The sequence below is a fragment of the Rhamphochromis sp. 'chilingali' genome, assembly GCF_963969265.1.
Source record: "Rhamphochromis sp. 'chilingali' genome assembly, chromosome: 14".
NCBI classification, from domain to species: Eukaryota; Metazoa; Chordata; class Actinopteri; order Cichliformes; family Cichlidae; genus Rhamphochromis; species Rhamphochromis sp. 'chilingali'.
In genome coordinates, this window is record NC_137941.1 from 3,955,301 (window position 1) to 3,968,205 (window position 12,905).

The following is a 12,905-nucleotide window of genomic DNA, read 5'->3' on the forward strand; positions in this document are numbered from 1 at the left end:
TTGGTATAGATGTTGCTTTTTACTGTGCCGGCCACTTGGTTATGGCGTTCCATATATGCCCGGACTCTTGCACCCTGCTGTTATGTGCTGGATCATCTCAGGCTCATCTTTACACAGCCTGCCCCTGGGGTCTTGCCTGGTGTGGTAGTCACCAGCCTCTATGGATCTTGTGCTTAGGTCTTTGTTTCTGTGCTGCCATCATTAGTGCCTCTGTGCTGTCTTTTAGTCGAGAGGACGGTCCTTCCATGATAGTTCCTCTTCTTGCTCCTCATCCATCTTAGATTTCTGCTGACTGAGGTATTCACTAAGTGGGGATAAATTCCCCACTTAGTGAATACCTCAGGATATGAATTCTACATGATTACTATTAATAAAAAGTAAATAAATACATGTTAAAACTAAACTTGTATCAAATAAATCTTTTTGATACCTTGTTGCACATAAAAAGGCTTCACAGACAATAGCAATAATAAGAGTGGTAATAATTATAACAACACAAACCTTTCAACATCTCTGCAACACTTCGACAGTAAAATGTTAACTATGTTAAACATAAAAACAAACCAACAGAAGTCAAAAGTAAATAAAAGAGTTAAAAGACTAAAATTAAGCACCTAGGATAGGAGTAGTAAAATTAATGACTAAGATATGATTCTACAGCAATAAAAAGTATATCAGAGCTCAAGAACAGAAGATGGGGAAGGTGTTATCTCTAGAGTCCAGAGTCTATCTGCCTATCTCTCAAAGCTACAATAAAACACTTGTGATAACTAGATGAGGTGCCAATAACAATAATTGTGTAACAATGTAAAAAAAAAGGAAAGATATTGCTGTTAAATAGCTCGGCTACACTCGAAAAATATCAGTTGTTCTGTTTTTGAGCCACAATGAAGAAGTTGTTGTGGGTCTTTTGTCTGTACATTTTTTGTCTCCGTAGTTGTCAGAGCAGTGAGGTAAATGGAAGAGAGGACTTCATGTTTCTTGCAGGGCCTCTGACAAAGCAGGTGGTCAGAAGCTCAGACAGAAGCATAAATGATGCCTTTGACTGCAGTCATCCCGTTCCTCCTGGCTCTAAGCAGTACTTTGAGTACCTGCAGAGCAGAGGGGTGACCCACTTCAAAGTACTGCTGTCATGGGCTCAACTTCTTCCTACAGGCCACCCCAGCCAGCCCCAGCAGGCTGTGGTTAGATGTTACCAGACCCTGCTGAAACAGCTGCTGGAAGCAGGTCTTCAGCCTCTGGTCATCCTTCATGGATGGACAGTTCCAGAGTCTCTGCAATCAAGGTATGGAGGCTGGGAGAGCCAGGAGCTGGCACAGATGTTTCAGCAGTATGCAGAGTTTGCCTTCCAAGAGTTTGCACCACTTGCACACTCATGGGTGACACTGGATGGTGTTTGGCATGATGGGCAGCCTGCACATGCTCCCAGTTTTCTGCAGAACATCCTTCAACTCAACAAGAACATTTACCAGATGTACCATCAGCGCTTTCCTGACAAAGGTGAGTCAAATTAACAGGAAAAATGACGATTAATGACAAAAGTGTCGTGACTAAATTTATGCTTTCAGAATTCTTCTCTAGTAAATACTTTTTTGTATTTCTCTGAGGATTGAGTTCACTTAAGGTTTTGTTTATAGACAAGTGTCTTGAGAAATCACTTGTAAAAATAAATCATATTTTATAACCAACTAAGTTAATAAAATCCTTCAGCACATGTTCAGCAGTTCCCAACAGTAAAAGTGCCTTTCATGCTTGTATATTTGCAGGCAGACGTCTGTCACTTGGACTGAAAACTAAAAATGTGGCTTCTCTCGCCGACATTAAAGCTTCAACAAGTGTAAGTTTTTTCTTTTCTTTTATATATACATATCTTTTAAACACTAATATATGTATAGTCAGAATTTCACCTCCTTGCATGATTTTTATTTAGGATCCTAATAATATTTTCGGTTGTTGATATTATTTTGATAATCGGCAATGAAATATTTTATATTTACAATAAGCTCCAGTTATTTACTCACCAAATATATGAGAAACAAAATTCTTCCACGGCCTCAGAATTGACAAATATCCCCTTTAATGATTTTCTTGCATTTAAAGCTTGTTTTTAAATCTCTCCAAAATATTACAAACCTCAAATTCAGCTTTTTAAGGAATTTGCTTATCTGCTTAGGATGAATATTCCAGTGAACGTCCCCACAGATGTTCGCTTACATGATGTTTACCACTCATTGATAACTTAAAGTCTGTAAATGAATCAGTCCACATTAAAAGGTTTGCATGTATCACACAGGCGATTTTTACTGTGGCCAAACAATGAAATCTTACATTTGTCTCATGACAAAACTTTATTTCCATTCCAAGTAACGTGCATAAATTGCACGTTAACTGGCTGCGGGGGGTTGCGTCTTGTAGAGGATTGTTCCCTTGTTATAAAATTATTTCAAGCCATTTAAATAATTATTTGATCCAATTTTTTAATATTTTATTCTTTTTATTTTGGTTTTGTTGAAGGCATTCAACAACTCTTTACTCCACACACTCTAGTGACAAGAACAGCAGCACTAACGTACCTGAGGTTATCTGGAACTACTGACTGTTGTTATATGGATTTTATATGGATTGGTCATATAATTATATATTTTTTGTTTGTTTGTTTTTTTGTTTGTTTAGAATAAGATTGATTTGGTTTTTTATGTCATGTTGAGTGCTGTGTGGTAGGCAGGATATAGGACCCAATTTCAGGACTCATATTTCAGATTGAACTTAAAGCGGCAGCGTTTATATCAGGGAGACCTTCCATAAAAAGTAAACGTCACAAAAAACAAACCAAAACCTCAAACTAGAAATAAACTGGACACACTTGAATCTAAAAACTAAGAAACCAAGAAAACCACACAGCACGGTGACAGTACAACGCAACACTGACAGAGAAACACGGGGCTTAAATACACTGAAGGATAACGAAGGAATGAGACACAGGAGGAGAGCACAGCTGTGTCTTGTCAGCAAACATGGCGCGACCAAGGGGAAGCAAAAGTAGAAACACTGACAAGAGACAAGGGACTGTCAAAGTAAAACAGGAAACATGAGACAGTTCACAAAGACGCAGACTAAACACTATGACGTGGAAACACAACAGACCTAACAGAGGCAAGACCAAGACTACAAATACAGACTAAGTCAAGAGTATAATAATACTGGGCTAGGAAATATAAAATACACAGAGAACCTAACAAATAAACAAGACTCAAGAGAGAATCCAAACAAGGAGTTAAACAGGGAATACAGGACTCAAAACAGCATATAAGACTATCAGTGAATCAGAACATAAACCATACTACAAAATATTACCAAAACACAAGAAACTCAAAATGCTGGGTCATACTGACCCTGAACCATGACATTCAATTTATTTAAATGATGCCAATGAAAACAAAGAATAAGTCACTTTAATTACCTTAAGATTTCTAAAAAATGATGACGTAACGGTTCAAAAAAGTCCCATCTCAGAATGATGTGACAACCTGATGTTGTGTATCTCCTGCTTGGAACAGATGGACTTCTTGTCAGTGCACATTGACTACAACTGTGCCATCTCTTCAGAGTTTGAAAATGAACTGAGGAACTTACAGGTACAATAAGCATTATAAGATGTTTTTTTATACGTTGCATTTAACATTTTGCTGATACAGCAAAGCTGCATATGTTTCATTTTATGTTGTAGATTTTGAGCGGGAACTTGCCTATCCTGATTTACGAGATGAGCGCTCATGATTGTTCTCCCAATGATTACCAGCTTCTTGGAGATTTCCTAAATGGTAAATGTCATGACAGCTTTTTGACTTTCCAAATTTAAGATATTAATAATCATTTCCCATAACAGAAACGAGAACAATACCTAATTTTATGAATGTGCAGCTGTATATGTAGCTGTTGTAGTAGAGATTCGTGTTGTGAAATACGTACTCATGGTGCCTAATACACCAGTTAAATGTTTCTGTGACTATAATACCACTTATTATTGTGTACAGTGTACATCCTTTTCAAAAAACAGCTATCTGAAGATATTACGGGATGGCAGAATAAAGAAAAACCAAAGGCCACAAAATCTGGGCAAATCCTCTGGTGTTATTAACCAAACAGAATACATTAAGATAAAGTTCTAAATCTTGGGAGTGTTATCATGTCATGAAATCTTCTTGTTATGGGCCAGTGATGTTATATAAGGCACCCATAGACTTAGCACACACTTATGATGTTTTTCAGTAATAGTGAATACATATTGTTACAATAACATATATCAGAACTATATCAGAACTGAACTTAAAACAATTCATATTTCTTGAACACAACACAGTCTTGATGGACAATGGCCTGAATATTATGGGATGTGACATGAAGGACATGTTAGGCAAACTGGACACGGAAGATGCTCTTGTCAAGTAAGAGTTCATTTTCTGATTTATATGTACTGGAATTCTGTTTTTTCTTCTTCTTATTGTATTAAAGATTTGCTTATATTTTTCATGTCTCTCTCTTTCCAAAAGTCATGGCATTTCACACCACACCAGGATGACAGGGTTAAGAAACAGTTATCAGACTGTGTGGGATAAATTTAAGTCCCAGACCACAGCAGAACGAGATCTTTTCCTTCAGGAATCATTCCCCTCTGGCTTCCAGTGGGCCACCTCCAGCGTATCTTTTAAGACTGAAGGTGGCTGGTCAGAAGGTGGGAAAGGAGAGACTATTTGGGACCGGTTTGGTCATGAGGGCTTGGCCTTTGCAAATCAGACAGCTGACCTAGCTTGCGACAGTTACCGTAAGGTAGATTATGATGTCTACCTTCTGCGAGGTCTTCAGGTCGACACCTACCAGTTTTCCATCTCTTGGGCCCGTATTTTCCCCACAGGGTACCGACAGAGCCAATCAGAAAAAGGAGCTCAATACTATGACCAGCTGATAAATGCTCTCGTTGCATCTGGCATACAACCCATTGTCACTCTGTACCACTGGGATCTGCCTCAAGCACTCCAGAATTATGGTGGATGGACCAATGCCTCCATTGTAGAGGCCTTCAAAGACTATGCAGATTTCTGCTTCTCCAGGTTTGGAGACAGAGTCAAGATCTGGAACACATTCAATAGTCCCTGGGTAGTGAGCCATGCCGGGTATGGTACTGGTGTGCATGCCCCAGGAGTAAAGGACTATGTGGAATCTTCCTATCAGGTGACAGTGATGTTATTAGAATACTGTAATTAATCACTTTATTACAAGTGTAATTATTGCACTAATGTACTTAACATTTGATTTTGCATTATCAGGTCACTCACAATATTCTCAAGTCCCATGCCGAGGCCTGGCATGTCTATAATGACAATTACAGGAAAACACAAGGAGGAAAAGTGGGCATTGCCTTGAACTCTGACTGGGCTGAGCCCAGTGACCCTGCCAAACCTGAAGACGTAGCAGCTGCAGACCGTTACCTGCAGTTTATGCTGGGCTGGTTTGCACATCCCATATTTGTAGACGGAGATTATCCTGCAATACTCAAAGATCAGGTGGAACAGAAGAAAACAGCATGCCCTGACTCTGTACCAGCAAAGCTCCCAGTTTTCACTCCCACAGAGAGCAAGAGGATACTTGGTACTGCTGACTTTTTTGGTTTAAATCACTATACTTCTCGGCTGGTCAGCAACAGTGATGGTGGGTGCACCCCTGGTCCTGACGGTGTGGGTGACTTCCATGCAACTGTGGACCCCACATGGAGTTCCACAGCTTCTGACTGGATCTATCCTGTTCCTTGGGGACTTAGAAGGCTCCTGAACTACATTTCAACAGAATACCTGAGTGCTAACAAATTACCTGTATACATAACAGGAAATGGGATGCCAACAGATTACAGTGTAGACAGTCTCACTGACACCAGCAGAATGGACTATATGAGAAGTTACATCAATGAGGCCCTGAAAGGTTAGTGTTGGAGATTTCCCCAATTTGAAGGCACATTTTTTTTAGAGAGAGAGTTAAAATAATTCAAATATTAATTTTGTTTTTGTGTGTTCATTTTGTAGCAACACTCACAGATGGAGTGGATGTGCAGCGATTCACAGTGCAGTCACTCATGGATGGATTTGAGGCAAACCAAGGCTACAGTCAAAGATTTGGTCTTCACTATGTCAACTTTGAAGTGGGATCCAGAACAAGGACCCCAAAGCAATCTGCATATTTGTACGCTGAGATTATCGAGCAAAACGGTTTCAGTTCACAAAAAAGTAAGAAGTTTAAAGCTGCAGAAAGGCCATTAACTCGACGTTTAGCTGCTTTACCACCCTCAGAAGTTCCATCTCAGGCAAAGGTAGTTTGGGAGAAATTCTCTTCACAGTCAAACTTTGATAGACAAATGTACCATTATGGCACTTTTCCTGAAGGCTTCAGTTGGGGAATTTCTTCGTCGGCCTACCAAATTGAAGGTGGCTGGAATGCTGATGGCAAAGGTCCTAGTATATGGGATACATTCACTCAGACAACTAACACTATTCCTGATAATGCAAACGGCAATGTAGCCTGTGACAGTTACAACAGACTTAATGAAGATCTCTACATGCTGCGGGCTCTGAGGGTGAAGTCATACAGATTCTCTTTGTCCTGGTCCAGGATCTTTCCTGATGGCACACGTAAGTCCCTCAACCAGAAAGGTGTTGACTACTACAACAGACTCATTGATGGTCTTATAGCGTACAATATCGAACCCATGGTAACACTGTACCACTGGGACCTTCCTGAAGCTTTGCAAAAGGTCAATGGCTGGGAAAGTGCAGAGATGATAGACATTTTTAATGACTATTGCGACTTCTGCTTTGCTACTTTTGGTGACAGAGTGAAATTCTGGATAACCATTAACCAGCCTCAGACAATTGCATGGTCTGGATATGGACTTGGAAATATGCCACCAAATGTTGTGGACCCAGGATATAGACCATACATAGTTGCACACAACCTCATTAAAGCCCATGCCAAGGCCTACCATACATATGACGACAAGTATCGCCAGTCTCAGGGTGGTCTAATCTCCATAGCCCTCAACGCTGATTGGTTTGAACCTGCTGATGTCAACGTAGTCCGTGAAGTGGTGACTGCTGACCGGGCGATGCAGTTCCAACTGGGATGGTTTGCACATCCTATTTTTAAGAATGGTGACTATCCTGATGCACTGAAGTGGCAAGTTGGGAACAAAAGTGAAATCCAAGGTCTTCCACAGTCAAGACTTCCTTCCTTTACTGAAGAAGAAAAGAACTTCATCAAGGGAACTGCTGACGTATTCTGTGTAAATCATTACACTACAAGGGTAGTGAGCTATTTTACAGCTGCACTTCAGCCTCACTCCTATGAATCAGACCGGGACATGAGAGAAGCAGAGGAACCTGATTCACCAACTACAGCCATTCCTAACCAAAAAGCTGTGGCCTGGGGCTTGAGGAGACTCCTCAATTGGATCAAGGAGGAGTATGGTGATCCAGAGATTTATATTACTGAGAATGGAGCAGCAGTAGAATGGGATGACTTTGAAAGAGTAATGTTTTACAAGGCCTATATCGATGAGGCTCTCAAAGGTGCAGTGATATAAAAATATTTCAGAAGATATTTAACATTTTCCACCACTGCCATGACTGGTTGTTCATTTATTTTGTATGTATGTGTTTGCATTTGTGGTTACATTACAGCCAATAACCTTGATGGTGTGCGGTTGCGAGGATACACAGCAACAGCTTTTATGGATTCTTTTGAGTGGCTGCACGGGTACAAATTTCTATTTGGGCTGCACCACGTGGACTTCACAAACCCAGACCGTCCAAGAACACCAAAGTACTCAGCTCATTACTATTACAACATCATAAAGGATAATGGTTTCCCCTTGCCAGATGATGAGAAGATGCTTTATGGTCACTTCCGAGAGGATTTCATGTGGAGTTCTGCTTCAGCATCATACCAAGTAACTTATACTTTTACTGCAATTTTACTTTTACTCAATACTGTCTTGCTTGCCTTGTTTTCATCTCTTTAAATTTTTGTTTTGCATTTATTGTGTCCAGATTGAAGGAGGATGGAGGGCAGATGGAAAAGGTCTAAGCATCTGGGACAAGTTCGCTCACAGTCCTTCCAAAATATTAAATGATGACAATGGGGACATAGCCTGTGACAGTTACAATAAAATAGAAGAGGATGTTGCGATATTAAAGCAGCTGAAAGTAAGCCATTATCGTTTCTCCTTATCCTGGTCAAGAGTCCTTCCTGATGGCACCATTAATAACATTAACGAGGCTGGAATCAAGTACTACCAAAGACTTTTGGACGCACTGCATGCTGCAAATATCCAGCCACAGGTATGAATAATTCCTTTCTGGCAAACAGAAAATCTTTGTGCCAGAAAATATACATGGAAAGTAGATCAAGTCAGCAAGTACAGCCAATTTTCCTTTCCTTTCCTTTCAGGTTACTCTATACCACTGGGATCTACCACAAGCTATAGAGGATTATGGAGGCTTTTTGAATGACAGCTTTGTTAAGCTTTTCAGGGACTATGCTGACCTCATGTTTGACCGTCTTGGTGACAAAGTGAAAATTTGGATCACCTTTAATGAGCCGCTCGTTGTAGCCCGCCATGGATATGGCTTTGGAGACTTTGCCCCAGGTATGGTTTGAGCCAGTGGTTTCCAATTTTTTTTTCTAGGCCCCCTCCCGGCACAAACACATGATCCATCCACACACACACATATTTTGTTTTCAAATTCAATTGCGGTTTATTTCACACCTCAAACTGTTTGTGAAGAATTAAACAAATAAATGTAAACTAATAAATTACAGGTAGCAATAACATCAACTACTACCTCTTTTACACCACGTCCACACCTACACTGGTATTTTTGAAAACACAGCTTATTCTATGCATGTGGGCCTTTCGTCCACACGTAAACTGCAGTTTGGGTCACTGAAAAAGTATATTTTTAAAAACTCCTGCCATGGTGGAGATTTTTTTTATCAACAAAAACAGAAAATCTCTGTTTTCAGAAATACCCATGTACGTGTGGAGGTAGAAAAATAAACCATCTTTATGGTGTAATTATTTTATGTGTAGTTATTTTGTTTTGGTCTTATTGTGTAAGAATATTCAACATTGCTATCAATACATTTTCCAAAAAAATGCCTCTCTGTGCAAAATGGGTTTAAAAACATAAACAACTGTTACTGTTTGTCCGTGATATGGATATGGGGTCAAGGTAAATATCGGAGTATTTTGAAATAAGCTGTAATCTGTACAGCAGTTCTTCACAAACCATAGTGACAACCCCCCCCCCCCCCCCCCCCCCCGACCTTGCAATAAAAACAATAACAACAAAAAAAACAGAGCATATAGGCAGCAAATGTGTCTATGTTTGTCCCCAGGAATCAGTTCAGGACCAGACACTCTGCCCTACATTGTTGGTCACAACCTGATTAAAGCTCATGCCGAGGCCTGGCATCTCTACAATGACAAGTACAGGGCCAAACAGAACGGCATAATCTCCATCACAATCAGCTCTGACTGGTCTGAACCCAGAAATCCTTATAGACAGGAGGACTATGATGCTGCACGACGTGTGGTGGAGGTATGCCAATTCCTTTCAGATTTGACAAAAGAAAAATTAACAGCAGTTAGTTTCTAGTGACTATTATGTTTCTCTCTGTGCAGTTCACTCTTGGCTGGTTTTCCCATCCCATATTTAATGGTGACTACAGTGAAATTATGAAGACAAGAATAAGAGACCGAAGTCTAGCTGCTGGTCTACCACAGTCTCGGTATTATGAAGGCTATTATTAAATCACAAAAAGCTAATTCTGTTCACAAGCGTTTTTCACTAACAACACTACTTCCATATGAACAGAATCAACTTTTTGGGATTTCCTTACCTGGATGATTGAGCATCCATCAAGACCCTATTATTAAATCTTTAAAAGTTGTCTGTGATTTTCTAAGTAGCTCTATAGTATAATAAGTAAGTTTGGTTTCACTTAAATTTCTCCAGGTTGCCTGAGTTTACTCAAGAGGAGATTAAGAGAATTAAGGGCACTCATGACTTCTTTGGATTGAACCAGTACACATCTGCCCTGGCATTCCCTGTGGACCATGGAAATATTGCAAGCCTTGAGGCAGACATGTAAGAAGTTAACATTTGAAAAACAACTGTCTTCTGGAACTAATTCTTCTGAACAGCTTTGCTTCTTTATTCTGTGATTTACCAAATTTTGCCCTCCGCAGCGGTGCAGCGACAGTTCCTGATCCCACTTGGTTGGATTCAGCCTCCGTCTGGCTAAAGGTCACACCATTTGGTATCCGCAGATTGCTGAACTTCATCAAAAATGAATATGGAAATCCACCAATTATCGTCACTGAGAATGGAGTCTCAGAGCAGGGACCTATTGATCTAAATGATGTTCACAGGATCTACTACTATGAACAGTACATTAACCAGGTGTTGAAAGGTAACAAAAACCTCCCTTTATAAAAAAAATCTAAAGCCAGGAATGTCCTGGAGAGGAAAATAACATAATCATGTTTTGTGTGTAATATGGATGCTTTAAAATAGACTATGAATTTCAAGAATATGAAGGTACTTATTTTCTCTTCACAGCTTACTTGCTTGATGGTGTGGATGTGCGTGGTTACACAGCGTGGTCACTGTTGGACAACCTAGAGTGGGCTTCTGGCTTTTCACAGAGATTTGGTCTGTTCTACGTTAATCGCTCAGACCCTAATCTTCCTCGAGTGCCTAAGAGCTCTGTAAATTTCTATGCCACAGTCATAAAGTGCAACGGATTCCCTGAATCAGGAGTGCCTGAACCCAGAGTCTGGAGGTAAAAGAATGAAATATTTGCTTAGATGCCTACTTTGAATGATAGACCTTTAAATTAAATGTTCAAATAAATAACTAACTTACCTGCTGGAAAGCAGGTTAATTACTATCTGCAAATCTTCACAACTAATACGACAGTATTGTTTTTACTGTGTCTCTTCTGCAGCAACAACCGCGCCAACAGCTGCACCACCAGTCAACATTAACAGCGTGAAATTCCTTGGTCTGGATCTCTCCGCTGATGATGCTGAGACTGGACTTTACACCACATTTGCTCTACTGATTGTTGCAGTAGTAGGAGTCATTTGTGTTTCTGTTTTCCTCTTTAAGATAAAAAAAAAAAGTCCAAGAAAAGTGAACATGTGGACAGTATCAAAATGGAGTAAAAACTGTAACTGCAAATAAGCTGATGTGCAGTGTAGGCCCCCGTAAACAGCATTTGATTGCAGACCCTTAAAGACTGAAAAATACTACTAGGCTCATCAGACATAGAAAATTGTAAGTTTCTCATGACTTAGTTATTAAATCCTTGTACATTATAATTTGCTTGACCACTGCTGCAGCATGAAGATTTGAGAATCCCCCAAAATGATTAAAAGTGTCATTTTATCCTGTACTCAAAAAACATAAAAGTAATTTATGTAATAAGAAAAACAATTTTCAGGTTATAGTACAGGATGTAACATACGCCTCAAATTTGAATAATGTTTTTGTATATGTTTATCAGATAATCAAATATATCAAATAAAACACTGCAAAAACATCCAGTGAATTATGTCATGATTGCTGTTAAATGTAAGTACCTTCTTCATCTTCAGATTTTTTTCTTCACTTTTTTGTACAGTGATAAGCAATTTTTGATGGTGATACTGTTATCTTGAAGTAATCAAAATTACACTGTGAATCAAAACAATATATCCATTATATTTATTATATTTGTTTAAACATTTGTTATTTAGCTATAAATCCAGTGGCCTCTGAAATCTCTTAAATCTTTGCAGTTTTTTACTTCAATACATTTGACTTCAGCGGTCTCCAGCAGTGTTTCACAAACAAGGAGCAGAGTAACACACTTTAAATTGTTCTTGTTAAAGAGACCTGATGAGAGTAAGTGTCAGGGTACTGTATCTGCTAAGGTTTGGACTTGTATTTGTTTTCCAGCTTCAGTCAGCACTCTACAGCCCTCACCACACTCCCTGCCCCTGGCTGATGCCCCCAGGCGCCGGTGCGTTGGTGGTTCTAAGTGTCTGGGGCTGGGCGCTCAGGTATGTACTGGCTCACTCCTGGTGGCTGCTTGGGGGCCCTTAGGCCTCTGGGCCTGCAGCTCGGTTCACTCTGGCGCAGCTGGGTGCCGGCAGAGCCAGCGGGCACATCACTGCAGGCCCCTTTGGCTTCTGCTCCATGGCTGCTGGTTGACCCCATATCTGTGGCTCTTCTCAGCTCCTTCCAGGAGGGCGGCACGGATGCCCCTCCAATGGTCCTCCTTGGGCTTTTGCACTCTGGATGTCATGGGCCTGGATCTCCTGCATGCCTGCTTCATGTCCTGGGGGACAGGGCCATGGCTCCCTACATCCTCTAGCAGATCTGTTTTTCTTCTCTCTTTCCATCCTCTCTTTCTTTCTCCATTTCCAATCCTCCAGCCATGTCTGTCGGGGGATAGGAAAACCCCCCCCCCCCCAAAAAACAAAAAACTCTACAGCCAAGGCCAGAACCGAAAGGAGGAAAAATGGGCGACGTAAAGGTATCATTATGTTAATATTTATCAGAGTGAGAGAAGTGAAGTGAGAGAACTCTGAAGAATCTGGTGTTCCGTTAAAATCATTTTCAAGGACTGAAGGAGTCAAAAAGCTTTATTTGTCATTCGCATCACATGTTAACATGAGGTGGAATGAAATTATGTACACACGGTCCCGGAGTGAAAAGAAACAAAAATAATGAAGAAACAGAATTATTACATTTTTTTAAGTTATAAATAAATAGTTAAGTTTATTATGTTTTTTTTGTTTGTTTTTA

At 40.1% G+C, this 12,905-nt stretch overlaps 1 pseudogene across 1 annotated transcript; it reads left to right on the forward strand.

The window, feature by feature from the left end:
* Positions 1 to 887: 887 nt before the first annotated feature.
* Positions 888 to 12,471, forward strand: LOC308409902 (lactase/phlorizin hydrolase-like; annotated as a pseudogene). The gene is made up of 19 exons: positions 888 to 1,500; positions 1,767 to 1,837; positions 3,558 to 3,635; positions 3,728 to 3,821; positions 4,361 to 4,445; positions 4,551 to 5,229; positions 5,325 to 5,973; positions 6,075 to 7,613; positions 7,725 to 7,993; positions 8,094 to 8,384; positions 8,494 to 8,692; positions 9,445 to 9,647; positions 9,731 to 9,837; positions 10,065 to 10,196; positions 10,298 to 10,521; positions 10,671 to 10,893; positions 11,059 to 11,235; positions 12,054 to 12,117; positions 12,201 to 12,471. The product of its transcript is annotated as a lactase/phlorizin hydrolase-like (transcript).
* The last annotated feature ends 434 nt before the right edge of the window (positions 12,472 to 12,905 follow it).